At 50.3% G+C, this 20,290-nt stretch overlaps 1 long non-coding RNA gene across 1 annotated transcript; it reads left to right on the forward strand.

Moving 5' to 3' along the window:
- The first annotated feature begins 3,246 nt into the window (after positions 1–3,246).
- On the forward strand, positions 3,247–6,779 carry LOC140597445 (uncharacterized). The gene is made up of 3 exons (XR_011999264.1): positions 3,247–3,388; positions 4,657–4,741; positions 6,650–6,779. It is a non-coding gene; the product is annotated as an uncharacterized lncRNA (long non-coding RNA).
- Positions 6,780–20,290: the final 13,511 nt, after the last annotated feature.

The following is a 20,290-nucleotide window of genomic DNA, read 5'->3' on the forward strand; positions in this document are numbered from 1 at the left end:
CGCGGTTGGGAGCAGGCCCCCGGCAGCCGGCCTGGCTGGGTGCAGTGAGGCCCCGGGGCGGTAGGCCGAGCCCTCCACAGGGAGGACGGGCGTCCCGCTGGGACAGAGACGCAAGGAGAGGCCCGGTGGCGGCGGCGGTGGAGACAGTCGGGCACCCCAGCCCGGGGCGCCCAGGGTGATGGCTCCTCCAGCAGCCGGAGCAAGGCCTGGGACGCCCCGAGCCTCCGGGAGGGGCCGCCCCATCTGCCCCGAGCTTGGACCTTTGGCCTCCGGGCCTGGGAGGAGCAGGAGCTTCTGTCGTTTTAAGCTCCGGTGTGCGTTGCTTGGCGACAGGTGCCCCCGGCCCCTCCTGCGCCACCCCGTCCCTTAGCCCCACCTGTGCCCACCTGGAGCTCTACGCCCGAGCATGATGTTACTTTGGGCCCGTGCCCACCCGTAGCCTGAGGCCTGGGCATCTCCCTGTTATACGCCCGGGGGTGGGGGCAGAGGACTCAGGGGAGTCGGGGACACCCTCCTACAGGGAGGCTGAGCGCCCTGAGCGGCTGGGCGGGGGCCTGGGGGGGGTTGGATGCCGACCTGGGGCGACCCTAAGTGCTGCCGTGTGCTTTGGTTCTGGGGCTTAGGGCTGATGACACAACCATGGGGACCCTAGTGGGCCCCACGGCCTCAGACTCCCTGTTCCCTCTGGCCCCACATTCACGCTCTCGGACCCCCCGCCGACAGCCCTGCACCCTTCCAGCCCTCCGCCCAGAGCTGCCCTCCTGTCACCCGTGTGTGCCCCCACGCGGTGGGCTGCGGGCCCCTCCTTCCGAGCCAGCCCCGGAGGAGCTCCTGAAGCAGGAAGGGGAGCCTGGGCTACCGACAGCCCTCCCGAGGGCCCCCGGACACCCGGTGGGGGTGCGGGGGCGGGTGGCCAGTGCAGGGCAGCTCCTCAGGCTCCGGCCCACTGCGCCCTGGCCTGGTCCCTCCGCTGCCCTGACGGCAGGGGCCACCGGGGGCCCTGCTGGCAGCTGGGCAGGAAAAGGAGACGGAACCACAGAAGGGAACCCAGTGCCGCGGGGGCGGAGGCTGACGTCGGGTGCAGGGGGTCCCGGACGCCGCCTGAACAAGCCCTGCCGGGCGTCTGAAGCAGCGATGGGACTCAGTTTCCCGGAGTGGAGGACCAAGGGCCGGGTCAGGGAGAGACCGGGAAAGCAGGAGGGGAAAACAGTGGGACCAAACAGTCCGAGGGGAAAACAGTGGGACCAAACAGTCCGGAGACAAGAGGGAGATTCTACAACCGTGGGGGGGCGGGGGGAGCCTGTGACAGGGCCGGGGCCAGACAAGGGAGCGCTCTCTTCACGCCTGGGGGGCTGGGATTTGCGCCTCCCTGGCTCCCCCCCTCCCTGGCTCCCCATTATCATAACAACAACAATGCTCTGGGGCGCAGCCCTCCCGGGAGCCCTTTGGAGCTAACAGGAAGAAGGAAATAAGAAAAAAAACAAATGGACCGAGGGTGGGGGAGTGGGGTGTCGGGCCCACAATAAAGGAGACATTGTGGCCCCAGGAGCCCAGGGACAAGGCCAGCGACCCCACCTGGCCGTGGGGCTGGGAGAGGCCGGCGGCGCGGCAGAGGGGACAGAGAGAAGGACGAGGGACACGACTGACTCAGAGAGCAGCGAAGATGAGAACAGAAATACAAAGACGGTTCTTTTTAAGATCAACGAAGAAAATTAGATTCGTGCTGTGGGCAACAGACAAGGGGGGAGGAAAGGAACAAACACAAAGCGCAGGAAACAGAAGATGCGCAGTCAGTGGCGGGTGGGCGCGCGCTGGCCTCGCCGGTCAGAAGAGACTCTTGGATTGGATTTGAAAAAAGCACAAACAAGATCCAGCAGCACGTTGTCTGCAGGGTCAATCTTTCCATTTTTTTTAAGATTTATTTTTGAGAGAGAGAGCACGCGCGTGTGCTGCGAGCCAGTGCGGGCAGGGGAGGGGCAGAGGGCAAGGGGGAGTCTCAAGCAGACTCTGCAGGGCCCCGACCCCGATGTGGGGCTCGATCTCATAAGCCCAAGATCATGACCTGAGCCAAAACCAAGAGTAGGATGGTCAACCCACGGAGTTGCCCAGGCTCCCTGCAAGGACCGCTATTAATTAATTAATTAATTAGCAATTAATTGATTGATTGATTAATAGATTTTATCTGTTTATTCATGAGACACATACAGAGAGGTGGATACCCAGGCAGAGGGAGAAGCGGGCCCCTGTGGGGAACCCGACACGGGACTCGATCCCAGGACCCTGGGGTCACGCCCTGAGCCCAAGGCAGACAGGCTCTACCACGGAGCCACCCCCGGCGCCCTGGACACTGGTTTTCAATTCTCTTAAAATTCCTTCCTAGCCGCGGGGAGTGGAGCTGCGGGACCTGCCCGCACCCCACTCTCCAAAGCGGCCGGGCCATTTCACCTTCCCGCCAGTTCCCACCAGTTCCCACCAGGTCCCACCAGCGTGAAGATTCCAGTTTCAACACTTGCTATTTCCTGCTTGTTTGTTTCTTTTTAAATTTTGGCCATTCTCTGAAGGTCAAGTCCTATCCCACTGTGGTTTTGACTTGCCTTTCCCTCCTGACTAATGACTTTGAGCATCTTTCCACGTGTTTCTTAGGCGTTTGTAGATCTCCTTTGGAAAATGTCCACTCAAATCCTTTGCTTATTTAAAAAGTTTTCTTTTGGAGGACAAAAAAAAAAAAAAAAAAGTTTTCTTTTGGGACGCCCGGGTGGCCCAGTGGTTTAGCGCCTGCCTTCCACCCAGGATGTCATCCTGGGGTCCCAGGATCGAGTCCTGCATCGGGCTCCCTGCGTGGAGCCTGCTTCTCCCTCTGCCTGTGTCACTGCCTCTCTCTCTGTGTCTCTCATGAATAAATAAAAAAATTAAATAAAATTTAAAAATTTTTAAATTAAAAGTTTCTTTTGTACTGTTGAGTCATAAGTGCCTTTTATGGATTCTAAATACAAGTCCCCTATCAGTTAGTGATTTCCAAATGTTTTCTCCCGTTATGTGCATTGTCTTCTTGCTTTCTAGATGGTGACCTTTAGGCGCAGGAAGTTTTAGTTTTGATGACGTCTAACATTTCTGGTTACTTATGCATTTGGTGTCTTTGTAAGAAATTGTTGTTTTTTTTTTTTTAAGATTTTATTTATTTATTTTAGAGGAACAGAGAGTGCACATGCAAGCCGGGAGCAGGAGGGAGAGAGGATCTCAAGCAGACTCTGGGCTAAGCTCAGAGCCAGACACAGGGCTCGATCTCACCACCCCAGGATCACACATGACCTGAATGGAAACCAAGAGTCGGACATTTATCTGGCTGAGCCACTCGGGTGCCCCAGTAAGAAAAAATTCTTAATTTAAGGTAACCAAAATTTACTTCTATGTTTCTTCTAAAAGTTCAATGGTTGGCTCTTAATTTAGGTGTTTGGTCCATCTTGAGTCAATTTCTGTGTATAACATATGGTGGGCGTCCAGCTCATTCTTTGGCATGTGGACTTCCAGCTGTCCTAGCTCCATTTGTTAAAAGATTATTGTTTCCCACTGAATGATCTTCACATTCTTGTCCAAAATTAATTGATCAAGCCTCACTTATTTTCCACTGATCTGTATGTCTGTCCTTATACCAGAACCATACCATTGATTTGTAGGAGGTTTTTTTTTTTAATTTAATTTAATTTTATTTTATTATTTTTTAAAGATTTTAGTTATTTATTCATGAGAGACACAGACAGAGAGGCAGAGACACAGGCAGAGGGAGAAGGAGGCTCCATGCAGGGAGCCCGATGTGGGACTCGCTCCCGGATCCCCAGGATCAGGCTCTGGGCTGAAGGGGTGGCTAAACCTCTGAGTCACCCGGGCTGCCCTCCTACTGTTTTCCTTTTTCCTGTTTCTGCTCTCATCCTTATTATTCCCATCTTTCTGCTTGCTTTGGGTTTGGATTTAGTTTACTCTTCTTTTCTAGTTTCTTAAGCTGAAAGGTTAGTTATTAATTTGAGTTGTTTGATCTTTTCAGTATAGGTGTTTAAAGATATAAATTTCTCTGAGCACTGCTTTTACCGCTTCCCATAGCTTTGGTATGTTGTGGTTTTGTTTTTAGTCATTTCAATGTACTTTCTAATTTCCCTTGGAATTTCCTCTTTGACCATTAGTATTTTAGGAGTGTGCTGTTTAATTTCCACAGATGTGTGAGAGTTCCAAATTTCTTGTTTTCCCTTGATTTGTACTTTCATTCTATTTTGGTCAGAGAATATCTTTTGCATGATTTCAATCTTTTTAAATGTATTGAGACCTATTTTATAGCCTAACCTATGATCTGCCCTGGAGAAAGTTTCACATACACTTGAGAAGATTATGCGTACTTTCGTTGTTGGGTGGGATGTTCTATTATGTCCTTTAGATCTACTTGGCTTATACTGTTGTTTGGGTCTTCTCTTTGCTGGTCTTCCATCTAATTGTTCTATGTATTACAAAATTTGGGTATTGACACTTCCAACTATTATTGTCGAATTATCAGTTTCTTCTTTAATTTTGTCAGGTTTTGCTTCACGTATTTTGAGTCTCCGTTGTTGGGTGCGTATATGTTTATAAATGTCATGTCTTCTGGATGGACACCTTTTTTTTTTTTTTAAGTCTCCACGTTCAGCCTGGAGCCCAATGGAGGGCTTGAACTCATGACCCTGAGCTTGAGACCTGAGCTGAGATCAAGAGTCAGATGGTGAGCCCCTCCAGACACCCTGAGGGATTGACACTTTTATCATTTCATAGATGTCTTTCTTTGACTCTAGTAATAACTTTTGTCTTAAATATTGTTTTGTCTGATATTAATATCCACTCCAGGTCTTTCCTTTTTTAAAACAGCTATTTTCTGAGTGGTCACCCCTGCGGATTATCATTATCATTGTAATTGATAACTATCTAATTTGGATTATTACCAACCACCCTTCGGTAGCATTCTAAAGCACTGCTCCTATATAGCTCAATTCCACCATTTTTGCTGTTATTGTCACAAATTACCATTCTATATATTGTGTGAGCTCCAACTTAGATTTATATTGCTCGTGTAGTTGTCCTTTAGGTCAGGAGGAAAAAAGGGCAGTTACAAACAATAACTACGCTTACACTGTGTCTTCTATTTATCTTTGCACTCTTCTTTACTGGGGCTTTGAATTTCTTCATGTGAAACTCAGTGATTGTCTAGTGCCCCTCCATTTCAGCCTGAAGGACTCCCTGCAGTATTCCCTGTAGGTCGGGTCCACTAACAACAAACTCTCCCAGCTTTTCTTTATTATTACTAAGAATGTCTTAGGTTTTTCTTCATTTTTGAAGAATGGTTTTGCTGGATATAGAATTCTCGGTTGTCTTTTTTTCTTTTAGCACTTTGAATAAGTCACTGCACATTGGGTACACGTCAGATCTCTGAAGTGCTGTACATTTCTTAATTTCTGTTTCTGTTTCTAAGATGAGATAATCTCAATTGATGCATCTTCAACTTCAATAATTCTTTTCTCTGCTCAAATTTAATGTTGAGCCCCTAGAGTGAATTTTTTATCTCAGTGATTATACTAACTAACTCCAGAATTTCTATTTGATAATTTAAAAAAAAAATTTTTTTTCAGGAGCTCTTGGCTGGCTCAGTGGAAGGAGCATGCAACTCTTGGTCCTGGGGTCATGAGTTCAAGCCCCAGATTGAGCATAGAGATTACATAAACGAATAAAACTTAAAAAAAAATTTAGGGACGCCGGGGTGGCTCAGCGGTTGAGCACCTGCCTTTGGCCCAGGGCATGATCCTGGGATCCAGGATTGAGTCCCACATCAGGCTCCCTGTATGGAGCCTGCTTCTCCCTCTGCCTGTGTCTCTGCCTCTCTCTCTCTCTCTCATGAATAAATAAATAAAATCTTTAAAAAAAATAAAATGTAAAAAAAATTTTTAAAAATGTGTAAAACACAAAATTTACCATCTTAACCATTTTAAAGTGTATGGATCAGTGGCATTGAATTCATTCATTTTTTTTAAAGATTTTATTTATTTATTCATGAGAGACACAGAGAGAGAGGCAGAGACACAAGCAGAGGAAGAAGCAGGCTCCATGCAGGGAGCCCGACGTGGGACTCGATCCCGGGTCTCCAGGATCATGCCCTGGGCCGAAGGCAGGTGCTAAACCGCCGAGCCCCCCGAGCTGCCCTCGTTCACATTCTTGTACAGCCATTGCCACTGTTCATCTCCCGAACTTTTTTATCATCCCACAGTGAAATTCTGGACCCCTTAAGCCATAACTCCCCATGCCCCGCCCCACCGCCAGGCCCTGGTGGTCACGGTCCTACATTCTGTCCCTACCTATGTGACTACTCCAGGTACTCATACGAGGGGAATCATGCAGTGTTTGTTTTCTCGAGTCTGGATTACTTCACATTGACCACAATGACTTTACGGTTCTTTCAAATTGTGACATATGTCAGAATTTCATTGTTTAAAGGCTGAATGATAGTCCCTGTGTGTGCATACCCAATTTTGTGTATCCATTCATCTGTCAACGGATACTTGAGTTGTTTCTCGTTTCCTTTTTGTAAATTTATTCTCAGTCATAATAAGTGAACTGGCTGACACTGCCATCTTCATTTCAGGATCCTCGCTGATGAAATGACCATTATCTGGAATATTTCTGGTCTTCCTGGCTGAGGGAAAGAGACCTCTGGCAATCACGTGCTCTGGCGTGAAGATGCAGGTGCCACTTCCTCTCACACCTCATTAGCCAACGCCGGTCACATGGTGTCAGCTGACCACAGAGGGACCAGGCCATGCAGCCCTCCTGTGCGGTCGAAGATGGAGCGGAGTTGGTGACTACCCACTTCAGTGAAAACCATCATATGCATCCCATTTACCATAATTCTAAGTATTCAGTTTTGTAGTTTATTCTCTAAATAATGAGTAACAGCATTTGGTATTGGTGATTATATCCTGCATAAACGGTCTGGCATCATGTTACTGGATTTTGCTATGATTTCTGCAAAATAAAAAATATTCACCTTTTCCCAGGTGTACAGTTGTTTGGATGGTCTTCCAAACCCTAGATATTGCCTCGTCAAAACCTGAACCGAGCCCTGGCACGGCCTACGGACACCTACAAGGGTAACATTTCTGACATTGAAAACTTCTTGGTTTGGGGGTGCCTGGGTGGCTCAGTAGGTTAATCATCTGCCTTCGGCTCAGGTCACGATCCCAGGGTCCTGGGACGCAGCCCACGTTGGGCCCCATGCTCAGAGGGAAGCTTGTTTTTCCCTCTCCCCGTCCCCCCGCTTGTGCTCTCGCGCTCTCTGTCTCTCAAATAAGTAAGAGCTTAAAAAAACACTTCTGGGTTTTAATATGGATCTCTCAATTTTCTTTCCAGCAATATTTACACGGGAACCTTTTATATTTCTATCCCCCCAAATCAATGAAAGAACTTTACCAAAACAATGTGTGGAGAGGGCTCCCCGGGTGGCTTAGTCGGTTAAGCTCAGCATCTGCCTTTGGCTCAGGTCATGATCTGGGGTCCTGGGATCGAGCCCCGTGTCAGGGTCTCTGCTCAGCTGGGAGTCTGCTTCTCCCTGTCCCTCTGCCGCTCCTCCCACCCCACTCGTGCTCGCTCTCTCTTTCTCAAATAAATAAAATCTTGAAAAAATAATGTGTGGGGGAAATCTGGAGGCCCGTCTCAGAAACAATGGACAGAGGATGGTAATCAGATGAGGGCGTTTGCACAGCTCAGGGGTGAACAAACCTGCGCGTGCGTGCCTGGGCCAGGCCTGGGGCAGAAAGAGGCCTCGTTCCTGCAGACGGGTGTGTGAGCACGTGCTCCGCCCCGGACGTGTTTGCATTTTACATTCGCTTATATGTGTTACTTACACACCGACCTTATACTGGTTTTTAGTTACGTTGCAATTTTCCCCCCTTGAAGTAGACTCCTAACTGGTATTTTTGTGGAGAATGTCTGACTTTTAGGAGTAGATTCTTGACATTACATGGGAGACACCTATGTGTGAGCAACTGATAGCAGCAAACACCTAAATCATACTTTTTAATCCACTAATTTTTTACAAATTTTTTTAAAGATTTTATTTATTCATGAGAGACACACACAGAGAGAGGCAGAGACACAGGGGTTGGGAGAAGCAGGCTCCACGCAGGGAGCCTGACGTGGGACTCGATCCCGGGTCTCCAGGATCACACCCCGGGCTGAAGGCGGCGCTAAACCGCTGGGCCCCCGGGCCGCCCTTTTTTACACTTTTGAAAAAGCCCGAATGTTCCATATCATTACTGACGTGCACATTACATCTTCGCCTTCACTGAGACACACTTTGCAGCCACACTCATCACCTGGCATTCTCTGTGCCCGAAGAAGTTGAAATAAAAACAAAATCTTTTGAGTGTTATGTTTTATGAAATAACAAGCTTTAAGGGTTTTTTCCCCTCAATTTCACCATTTGGAAGAAACCGTGTTTAAGCAGTGTCCCGCAGCCCCCTGCTGGGACGGTGTCGCTGGAGGTGAGCCGGCAGCGCTGCTCAGAGCTGGGGGGGGGGGGGACCCAGGAAATTTAACAAAAATCCCCTACCCCTGGACAAGCAGAGCAGGACTGATTCCATTTTGTGCTACACCCGCCACCTCCCCTATGACCCCCACATGACCTGCTTATTAAGGTGCTGCCCCACCCTAGTCGAGCCCCTGGGCACACCCTAATCCGAAATCGGCTCATAACCATGTAACCCTGCTTTGTGCCCGCCAAGACTGCGCGCCCATTCTGGCCACAGGAACAGGCCAGCTCAAGGGGATCCTATAGGGTAAGGAGTAATTCAATCGGCCACCTGCGTGTGGACCGACAGGACTGTGCGACTCTCTGCGTATCCCATGGGCCACTGGCCCTATAAAGCTGCTTCGCCTCTTAGTCTCGGGGTCCAAGTCCCTGCTCCACTGTGTCGGGTGCGCTTGGACCCAAGCTCCAGCTTGTGAAGAAACCCTCGGGAGTTTGCATCGGTGTCGGCTCCTCGGTGGTTTCTCGGATTCGGGATCTTGGGCACAACAGGGGGCAGCCCTGGAAGGCCTTTTGCTTCCCGACGGGTTCTGTCCCGAGGGCTGTTGTGCTTGCAGCGTCGCCGCGGCCGCACCCCTCGGTCGGAGCAAGGCCCTGGGCCGCCATCTGCTGGGAGGTCCCAGGGCAACACCCGCCTTTGCCAACAGCGCCGGGCGGAACCGATCCCAGAAGACAGAAACAGCTGTGTAAAGAGGAAGGAGGTCTGTGGCACGATGCCCCTCCTTAGGGGACATGCTCCCTCGGGGCGCCCGGGTGGCTCAGCGGTCGGGCGTCTGCCTCCAGCCCAGGGCGTGACCCCGGGTCCCGAGATCGAGTCCCACGTCGGGCTCCCTGCGTGGAGCCTGCTTCTCCCTCTGCCTGGGTCTCAGCCTCGCTGTGTCTCTGGGTCTCTCATGAATCAATAAATAAAATCTTTAAAAGAAAAAGAAATAGGGATCCCTGGGTGGCACAGCGGTTTGGCGCCTGCCTTTGGCCCAGGGCGCGATCCTGGAGACCCGCGATCGAATCCCACGTCGGGCTCCCGGTGCATGGAGCCTGCTTCTCCCTCTGCCTGTGTCTCTGCCTCTCTCTCTGTTTCTGTGTGAGTGACGATCATAAATAAATAAAAATGAAAAGAAAAAGAAATAGCAATGCTCTCGCAGTGACTGTGCTCCCCGCCTGGCCAAGGGCCAGTCACAAAGACAGACGGAGGAGTCGATGGGGAGGACCAGTCGATGGGGAGGACCAGTTGGAGGGAACTCCCGCAGCGCCATCTTCCCCACACAGACACCGGCCACCCCCTGGCAGGTCCCCAGCGCCCCCGCTCTCACAGGCAGGCAGGTGGTCCCCGCAGGGTACGCGGGTTGGGGGCGGCGAGCAGCCCAGCGCCAACGGGGCGGGCGGCCCATGCTTCCGCCTGCCCCGCTCCAGACCCGACACACAAGCCCCCCCTTTTCCGGGGTGAGGGGAGAGGGTTTCCCCCAACCTCCCGGCTCCCCTATGTCCACTGGCCTGTGGTTCCCTAAGCTAGGGCCCCAGAGGCTGGGCCGCCCCCTTGGGGGACGAAGCCCAGAGAGTCAGCAGCGCGTCCCACTGCCCGCCCCCAGCCCTGTGCCGCTTCGTGCCCCGGGGGGGCCTCCTGCTGTGCAGGTGGGGGGATGCCCAGAAGGCTTGGAAACGCATCAGAACGGGACGTGGGTGACGTGGACCGGGTCTTTGTGCGTCTGTTGCGAGGTCCGAGGTCCGTGGGGTCGACCTTGCCCACTGGCTGGGGTATTTCTGCGGCCAGAAACGCCCTTCCCCGCTATTTGCTGACCCAGAGTCTCGTTTGCATAGGAAAAGCAGGATAGGCGCTTGGCTCCTTTTTTTTCCTTCTGATTTAATTAATCTCCAATTGTATGATGTTTAGCTTATTTCCAATTTTTAAAGAATTGTTATCTTTTCTGGCAGCCCGGGTGGCTCAGTGGTTTAGCTTCGCCTTCGGCCCAGGGCGTGATCCTGGGGTCCCGGGATCGAGTCCCACATTGGGTTCCCTGCATGGAGCCTGCTTCCCCCTCTGCCTGGGTCTCTGCCTCTCTCTGTCTCTCTCTCTCTGTCTCTCATGAATAAATAAATAAAATCTTTTTAAAAAAAAAAAGAATTGTTACATTTCCTTTTGTTGTTGTTGCAGTAAAATATTCATAAAATTTATGTTTATAAAAAAGATTCTAGGGGATCCCTGGGTGGCTCAGTGGTTTGGTGCCTGCCTTTGGCCCAGGGCGCGGTCCTGCAGTCCCGGGATCGAGTCCCGCGTCGGGCTCCGGGCATGGAGCCTGCCTCTCTCTCTCTATGTCTATCATAAATGTTTTTTTAAAGATTCTATTTATTTATTTGACAGAGAGAGAACGCGGCAGTGAGAGAGAGCAGGGGCGGGAAGAAGAGGGGGAGGCAGGCTCTGCTGAGCAGGGAGCCCGATGTGGGGCTCGGTCCCGGGACCCCAGATCATGACCGAGCCGAAGGCAGGAGCTTCTCGCACTGAGCCCCGGGCGGCCTTCACCTTCACCACTTTTGAGGGTTGGCTTCCGCGGATCCTACCCGTGCCCGGCCTGCAGCCGATCACCACTGTCCTTCTGCAGAACCCTTTCCATCCTGTAAAACGGGAACAATACCCATCAAACACGAAGTCCAAACGGTCACGTCCTCCCGCCCTTGGTCACCCTGCCACTTGCTGTCTCTGTCACTTTGCGGGCCTCCTATTCGCGAATCGTCCGGCGTTCGTCTTCCCAGGCTGGCTTACCTCGCAGAGCACAGTGTCTTCAAAGCTCGCCCACGATTACGAGTCAGAAGGTCCTTCCGGTGGCGGCTGAATCACGTCCCGCGTACAGCTGGACCCTTTGCCTGCCCACTCCTCCGTCGATGGACACTCGTGTCACTTCCATCTTTCAGCTACTGCGAATATCGCTGCTGGGAACGCGGGTGCACATGTACGTACTCAAGTCTTCGCTTTCAATTCCTTGGCGTCGACGCCCGCGGGTGGAAAGGCAGGATCCTACGGTCACGATGTCATTGATACTTTGAGGAAATGCCGTAGGGTTTCCCACCGTCATTCTAGCACCTTCCCTCCCAGCATCAGTGCACAAGGGGTGTTCGGGCACTCCCTAGCCTTGCCCACACTTGTTATGCATTTTATTTTATATTATTTTATTATTTTTTTAAATATTGTATTTATTTATTCATGGGAGACACAGAGAGAGGCAGAAACACAGGCAGAGGGAGAAGCAGGCTCCCTGCGGGGAGCCCTACGTGGAACTCGATCCCAGGACCCCAAGGTCAAGACCTGAGCTAAAGGCAGATGCTCAACCGTTGAGCCACCCAGGCGTCCCTATTTTATTTTATTTTAGTAGTCATCCTCATGGCCGTGAGGTGGTATCTAATCCTAGTTTTGATTTGGGTTTCGCTGATGACCACCTTCCCTGATGACTGAGCACCTTCTCGTGTGCCTGTTGGCCATTCGGACGTCTTGTGTTCAAGCCCCCCGCCCGTCGTTGGGCCAGGTCGCTGTGGTTGTGGTTGGAAGAGTTCTCTACATATTCTGGATACTAATCCTTCATCATATACGGGATCTGCAACTGTTCTCTCCCGTTCTGTGGGCTGCCTTTTCACTCTGTGGATAACATCCACTGACGTGCAAAAATGTTAAGTTCTCATGCAGGCCCGTTTGTTTACTTTTTCTTTTGTTAACTGTAACCAAGAAATCACTGCCAGATCCAAAGTGATGAATCTTTTGTCCTGTTTTTATTCTAACAGTCTTATGGTTTGGGGTCTTAAATCTTTGATCCATTTTGAGTTAATTTTTATATATGATGCGAGGAAAGGGCCGAACATCATTCTTTTGCACAGGGATGCCCAGTTTTCCAGCACAATTTGTTGGAAAGACTGTCCTTTCTCCATTGAGTGGTCTTGGCATCCTTGACAAAAATCATTTGATCACATATGTGAAGGTTTGCTTCTGGACTCTCTATTCTATTCCTTTGGTCCGTACATCTGTCTCTATGCCATTACCATATTGTTTCCACTACAGTAGGTTGTTAGTATGTTTTGAAATCAGGAAGTGTGAGTCCTCCCGCCTCTTCTTCAAGATTGTTTTGGCTATTTGGGTTCCCTTGAGATTTCATGTAATTTTAGGATGAGTTTTTCTATTTCTGTAAAAATTGTGATAAGGATTTTGGTAGGGATTGCACTGAATCCGTAGACCATTTGGGTAGTATTGACATTTTCATAAGAGTAAGACTTCCAATCCATGAGCATGAATGCATTTCCATTTTTTACATCTTCTTTAATTTCTATGAGCAATAATTTGTATTTTTCCTTGTTTTTCACCTTCTTGGTTAATTCTGAAGTTGTTTATTCTTCTTGGTGCTCTGTAAATGGGATTGTTTTGTAATTTCCTTTTCAGATTGTTTTTTATTAGTATACAGAAACATAACAAATTTTTGCGTGTTGACTTTGTGTCCTGCTACTTCACTGAATGGATTCACTAGTTCTAACAGGGTTTTGTGTGTGTGTGTGTGTGTGTGTGTGTGTGCAATCATTAAGTTTTTCCACATATAAGACCATATTATCTGCAAACAGAGATGAGTTTACTTCTTCCTTTCCAATTAAGATGCCTTTTATTTCTTTTTCTTGTCTAATTGCTCTGGCTAGAATTTCCAGTACTATATCGAAGAGAAATAATAAAAGCAGATATCCTTGCTTTATTCTGACCTTAGAGGAAAAGCTTTCAGTATTTCACCATTGAGTACAACGTTTGCCATGGGTTTTTCAAGTATGGCTTTTGTTATGTTGAGACAGTTTTCTTTTACTCCGTTTGTTGAGTGTTTTCAATGTGAAAGGGTGCTGAATTTCTGTCTAATGGTTTTCTCTACATCAATTGAGATGATCAAGAGGGAATTTCTTTTATCATGTTAATATGTCCTTTCATTTCACCCTGCAGAACTCCTTCGAGTTCTTTCAGGGCAGGCCTAATGGTAATGAACTCCCTCAGTTTTTGTGTATCTGGGAATGTGCTAATTTCTCCGCCACTCTTAAAGAACAGTTTTGGTGGAAATAAGATTCTTAGTTGACTTTTTTTTTCTTCTTAATACTTTGGATATTACTCCGAAGCTCCTGATGAGAAATCTGCTCCTTATCTTATTGGGGACCAGTTGGATGTGATGAGCTGCTTCTCTCCTGTTGCTTCCAAAATTCTGTTTGTCTTTTCCTTCTGAAGTTTTGATTATAATGTGTCCCTATGTGGGTTTCTGTGGGTTCATCTTAGCTTGGAGGTTGTTGAGCCTCTTGGATGTTCATATTTGTGTCTTTCATCAAACTTGGAACGTTCTAAGCCATCATTTCTTCAAATATTCTCTGTCTCTTTCCCTCTCGCTCTCCTTCTAGGATCCTATGATGTATACATTCATCTGTTTGGTGATGTCCCACAAGTCCCTTAGGCTCACCTCAATTTTTATTCTCCTGTTCTTTAGACTCGGTAATTCCTACCGTCCTCTCGTCAAGTTTGCTGGCTCTTTGCTGTGCCTGCTCAAGTCTGCCTTTGTCTCCCTCTAGCAATTTTTTCATGTCAGTTATTGTATTTTTCAGCTCCAGACTTTTTCTTTAGCTCCTCTTTAGATTTTCTCTGTTATCTCCATTTTATTCCTACGTCATTTTAAAAATATTCTCCACATCTCCCTTAAGTTCTTTGAGCATCTTTTAGATAATTGTTTTAAAATCTTTGTATAGACAGCCTCTCGGGGACCCCGGCGGGGCAGTGGGCAGGCAGCTGATGTGGGTACCGGTGTGGATTTCTTTTTCTTCTTTCAGGAAAGCTCTATAAGAAAAAATGTGGGTTTTTTTTTTAAAGATTTATTTATTTATTTTTATTTATGATAGACACACAGAGAAAGAGAGAGGCAGAGACACAGGAGGAGGGAGAAGCAGGCTCCATGCCGGGAGCCTGACGTGGGACTTGATCCCGGGACTCCAGGATCGCGCCCTGGGCCAAAGGCAGGCTCCAAACTGCTGAGCCACCCAGGGATCCCCCCAAAATGTGTTTTTATTATAAAAGAAAACGTGCCTGTCAGCATTGTCAACTAACAGCCATTACCCTCACTATGTACCCTGCACTGTGCAAAGCTCTTCACATCAATAATTTCATAGTTAAGTACATTGTGAATGCTTGGTGAACATAATTAAGGAGCATTTTTTCTTTTTTATTTATATTTTTTACATTTTTTGTAAGATTTATTTATTTATTTATTTACTCACAAGAGACACTGAGAGAGAGAGAGGCAGAGACGCAGACAGAGAGACAAGGAGGCTCCTTGCAGGGACCCTGATGCGGGACCCGATTCCAGATCTCGGGATCACGACCCAAGTCGAAAGTAGGTTCCCAACCACTGAGCCACCCAGGTGTCCCTTTTTTACATTTTAAAATTTGAATTCAATTTGCCAACATATAATATAACATCCAGTGCCTATTTTTAAACCCCTTTGGCATATGATGAAAGTGGGGATGTGCCCTGGTATGTGGCAGTCTAGCAGACGTCTCCAAGCATCAGTCTGATAGTCTTAACTACTACCATCTAAATAAAGTTGAAAAAAGGAAAAGGAGCTTAAGGAAGAAAGAAGTTTTATAATTTATTTTTTTAAATGTTTTATTTATTTATTCATGAGAGACACACAGAGAGAGGCAGAGACACAGGCAGAAGAAGAAGCAGGCTCTTCGCAAGGAGCCTGATGCGGGACTCAATCCCGGATCCTGGGATCACGCCCTGGAGCTGAAGGCAGACGCTCAACAGCTGAGCCACCCAGGCGTTCCAAAAGTTTAATAATTTCATGCGCAAACAGTTAATATTTTGGTGTTTTTCCTCTCACTCTTATGTTGTGAAACATAATTGTACAACAAATAGTTGTACGTGTGCTTATTTTTTTCACTTACTCATTCAGCAACTATTTCTTGAGAATCTCCTATAGGCCATGCCCTGTTCTGTGAGCTGAACAAGACAGACATAATAATAATTCTGTTTGGAAGTATTTAGTCCGAGATGTTTACGTCTTAGACAAGAAGAGATGTTGAGTAGACAACTGAATACATTCCTGTCCAGAGGTCAGTGTAGGGGTCAGAGCTGGAGGTGTGACTTAAATGCCTGAAATACTCTTCATTGAGCCACGTAGAGAATTCAAAGCCACGGAACTGGTTGTGATCATTTAGGGAGAGAGTGATGAAAGGAGGATGAAGAGAAGAGGATCCAGTTGGACCTTGGGGTGCTCCAACATTCCAGTAGACTGGAAGGGGAATGGGGTGGATAGAGCCAGTGAGGTAGATACGGACCAGTCTTGGCACAGAAGAACCAGGGGTCAACTATGCTGGAAGCTGAGGCTAGGAAAGTAGCTGCTGGATCTGACGAGGTGAAGGTCACTGGTGACCTTGACAGGTAGAGTCCCCTGTCGAGGAAAGGAAGAAAAACACATGTGGATTGTGGAGGAAATCGGGTGAGGACACGAAGTAGGTTATAACACTTTCATACTATTACTGGGATTATGACATGAGTATTTTCTGTGTCATCATGAGGTTGTAAGTATTTTTAATGGCTCCATAGCATGTATGGATTTTTTAACAATAAAATATAGAAGGGCCCAATAAAAAAATAATAAAATAAAATCTTTGTATAGTAGATCTGCCCTCAGTTCTTTTTCAGGGACAGTTTCTGTTGACATTTTTTCCTTTGAATGAGGATGCTTCCCTATTTCTTGGTGTGCCTTCTGATTTTTCTGTTGAAGACTGGATATTTGAATTTAATAATGTGATTCAGATTCTCCTTTTTCCTCAAGGTTTGCTGTTTATTATCTTTTTATTATTAGCTGTTTTATTAGCTGTCTCTGTGCTAAGGGTTAGTATGAAGGGTAAACCTCAGGTTTTATTTGCTCTTTCCTGAGGCTGTTCCTATCACTGTGCCTGAGTGGTCACTTTTTTTTTTTTTTAAGATTTTATTTATTATTTATTTTTTTATTTATTATTTTTTATTATTTTTTTATTATTTATTATTTATTCGACAGTCAGAGAGCAGAGAAGCAGAGATACAGGCAGAGGGAGAAGCAGGCCCCATGCAGGGAGCCAGATGTAGGACTCGATCCTGGGACTCCAGGATCACGCCCTGGGCCGAAGGCAGGTGCTTAACCGCTGAGCCACCCAGGCATCCTGATGGTCACTGTCTAACTTTCCTCTTATATGCAGTTGCTTTTGAATGTCCTAGTCTGTAATGTTTGGCTTCCAAAAGGGATAAAAGAGGAAAATAAAGTTGACGGAATGGGTGCCAGTCCTTTTTTACTTTTTTAAAGATTTATTTATTTATGTTAGAGGGGTGGGAGGGATAGAGGGAGAGAGAGAATCTCAAGCAGACTCTTCTGAGCATGAGAGGCTCAATCTCACGACCCTGAGATCGCGACCTGAGCCGAAACCGAGTCATACGCTCCAGCCACCTGAGCCACCCAGACACCCTGGTTCCAGCCCTTTAAATCCCCTGGAAGTCACTTCAGCCAGAGGGGGAGGGGCTGGCATCAGTGTGGGGGGTGCAGCAAGAGCCTCCCCCTCTCTGTCAGCATCTATGTGATCAGAAGCAGCCGTTAGCGATCAGAGCACAGATCCCCAATATTTGGAGGACCGGATCCTTTTGTCCAGCCGGGATCCTGAGAGCTGTGTGCGCGATGCTCCAGGGGGACTTGTGCCCCTGCCTGAGACGGGTGGGGGATGAGTAGCCACTCCGGTGCGAAGAGCTCATATTATCTAATTTAACCACGTGGTACCATCTAAGTCTTTCCCTGGAGCTTACAAACCCTCAGCAGACTCCAGATTCCCATTAGTGGTTCCCCCGGACAGACTCCCAGCGCGACTGCCGTCTCAGTGGAGGCTGCACCCCTGGCCGTCCTGCCCTCGCACCTCCCAACGTGTGACTCGCTTGCATTATCAGTATCGAAACTGATATACGTAGGAGTGCGGTAAGCTGGTTCCAGTATCCTCTGAAGATGAGCTATTAATTATTATTTTTTTTGAATTGGTGGATTCAAGCCCCTGTTTTCTTTACGGATACTAAGATTGTCCCATCTTCCAACGTGTCATATTGTGAAGTCGCACGTCCTGAGAGCCGAGCAGAGCAAGAAACCCCTTGTCAGTAGATCGCAGAAGCCCCGTCCCTTCTGGGGACTGGCTTCGTGGGAACTGCCGTCGTTTTGGGCCCGGGGTGCCCAGGGCAGCCGATTGTCTTGCTTGGGTGGCGCTCCCTTGCTTCATGTTGGGTCTGTGGAACAGATGTCCCGTTGGGACGGGAGCTGAGATGGCACTGGGGCCTGGAGGCCAAAGCAGAGGCTCGGTGAAGGCCAGGCCTCCTCCAGCGGACTCCCGGCCTCCGCCCCGGGCAGCCACAGTTGCCTGAGCCGCTGGCCTCTGTGCCTGGAAGGAAGGCTGGCGGCTTCCGCTCTTCTCCTGTCACCCCCTGAAGTCCAGGGCTCACAGGGCGGCCGGTTCCGGTGGGGCCTGCTGGGGCAACGTGGGCTGCGGCCCCGAAACCAGGACAGCGCATCTGGGCTGGGCCTGGGGAGGTGGAGCCTGGACACCGCTATCGCCGGTCCTGGAGGGCGAACGGGAAGGGGTCAGAGTTCAGGAGATAGGAACCTGGGTCCTGCCTGCCTCGCCCGTGCTGCCACCAAGGCCCCGCCCACGCGTGTGGAGCTGCCCTGAGAGGTCCTCAGCAGGTGGACGCGTGCTCACTGGGCATGCGGGCCTGTAGGCCTCCCGTCTCCCGTGCCAGGCCCTCTGCCATCAGCGGGCATGGTCCCCACAGGGCCGAGAGGCTCAGCTTCTCAGTCCCTGAACCATGACACCCGCATGTCCCAGGGGTGCTGGCCCCGGCTGGAGCACACCTTGGTCCATCCCTCGCACTGAAGAATCACCTGCTGCCACGGCCCCGGGTCTGGGGCAGCCCGATTGCCTCCCTGACCAGGCTGCGACAATCGCTGGGCTTCTAGAACTTCCAAGCCCCTGCATGTTCCCTGACTGGGGTCAGCTGTTTTGATGATAAAGTTTGTCCTATTGTCACCGGGGACTTTACAGAACCAGGCACGTAAACAGAAGAAAAAGCACCCTTGGGAACAGGGAAAAGAGACCCATTCTATCAAAACAGGACCGGCAGTTTTCCGCCGGGATGGTGGACGTGTGGCGGCCAGCTCGGGTGGCCCTCCCGCGCCACCGGCCTCCCCCACCCACATCTGTGTAAACCATCCGTTCCTTAAACTCTCGCCAGCTACCCCGCTTCCTGTCGGGGCTCTAACTGGCAGACGCACCGCATTTCCACTCTCTTGCTTTTGAATGGTGAGATGGCGTTCGGGGGGCCCAGGGTGTGCTCTGGGCGTCCTGTGACATCCCGGGGACGAGACCTGCAGAGAAGGCGTGTGGGCTCACGCCCCGCACCGGCTCGTCATCCATGGGGGGCTGTGCTTAGTGTCTCTGCATGTGGTTCCCCCAGATACGCAGGGGGAAGACCTGGATTATGAATATGCAGTGCAAGGGGCGCCGGTGGCTCAGCCCGCTAAACAGCCCACTCTTGATCTCAGCTCAGGTCCCGGGCTCACGGTCGCCGGTTCAAGCCCCGCATCAGGCTCCACGTTGGGCTGACAACACATGTGTGCATATGTCTCCAGTAGAAGCTATTCCTGCAGGACCCAGACAGAGGCTGGGGGGTTTCCTTTCTGGCACCATCTGCCAGCGGCAGGGTTTCCCTGGTGCATGTGTTCACCGCGTGTAGACTGAGGAGGACCCAGATTTCACCCAGAGCCTCGGCTCGTGCAGGTCGCTCTGCATCCCAGGACCTGTTCAGACTTGAGGCTCTGGGTTCCCAGAGTCAGCAAACAGCCCAGGGAAGTGCCGGCTGCGCACCGAAGTCTTGTCCCCTGCACCCCACTCCCCGGGGAATCTCCTTCTCTGTTTTGTGACCTCAGGTATCTGAGGACATATTCCTTAGGATTTACCTGGGAACTTTATGGTGGGAGGCGTTTGCCGGACGCCGAGGCCTATTGCGTCGCTGCTGCTGTCACGGTTAACGCAGACGCTGCCGGCCGTCCTCAGACCCCCTCGCGGGCTCGGCGCGCTCACCCGGGGCAGCCGCTGGCCAATGACCAATGCGGGGGGTCGCAGCTCAGGCCCCTGTCACTGGAGAAGCAACCTCTCAGGTGAAATCCTGGGGGCGCCTGGGGGGCTCCGTGGGTGAAGCGCCTGCCTGCAGCTCAGGTCATGACCCCGGGGTCCCGGGATCGAGTCCCGCTTCGGGCTCCCTGCTCAGTGGGGCGGCGGCGTCTCCCTCTGCCCCTCGGCCTGCTCGGCCTGCTCGTGCTCGCTCTCAAGTGAATGAATGGCTGGGAGGGGGCCGTGGTACCAGCTATGGGCAGCCCGCAGCTGGACACGGGCCCTGGCCCGGCCGTCCTCGCAGCCCCCGACAGCACGACTTCCATAAGCCAGACGCACCCGAGCGACCACCACGGGCTCCGCGTCTGGGGAACGGACCCGACGGCCGGGGCGGGGTGCGGCCCGGGAAGCGCACTGTGCTCCGAGTGCCCGCGGGCCGCTGGGCCCAGGCTGCTCTCTGGTAGCGGGTGGGTGACGTCAGCGTGGCTGCCACGCAGGCTGCGCCCGAGGGCACGGCTCTCCCGGCCGCG

Source organism: Vulpes vulpes, unplaced genomic scaffold (genome assembly GCF_048418805.1).
Source record: "Vulpes vulpes isolate BD-2025 unplaced genomic scaffold, VulVul3 u000000671, whole genome shotgun sequence".
Lineage (NCBI taxonomy): Eukaryota > Metazoa > Chordata > Mammalia > Carnivora > Canidae > Vulpes > Vulpes vulpes.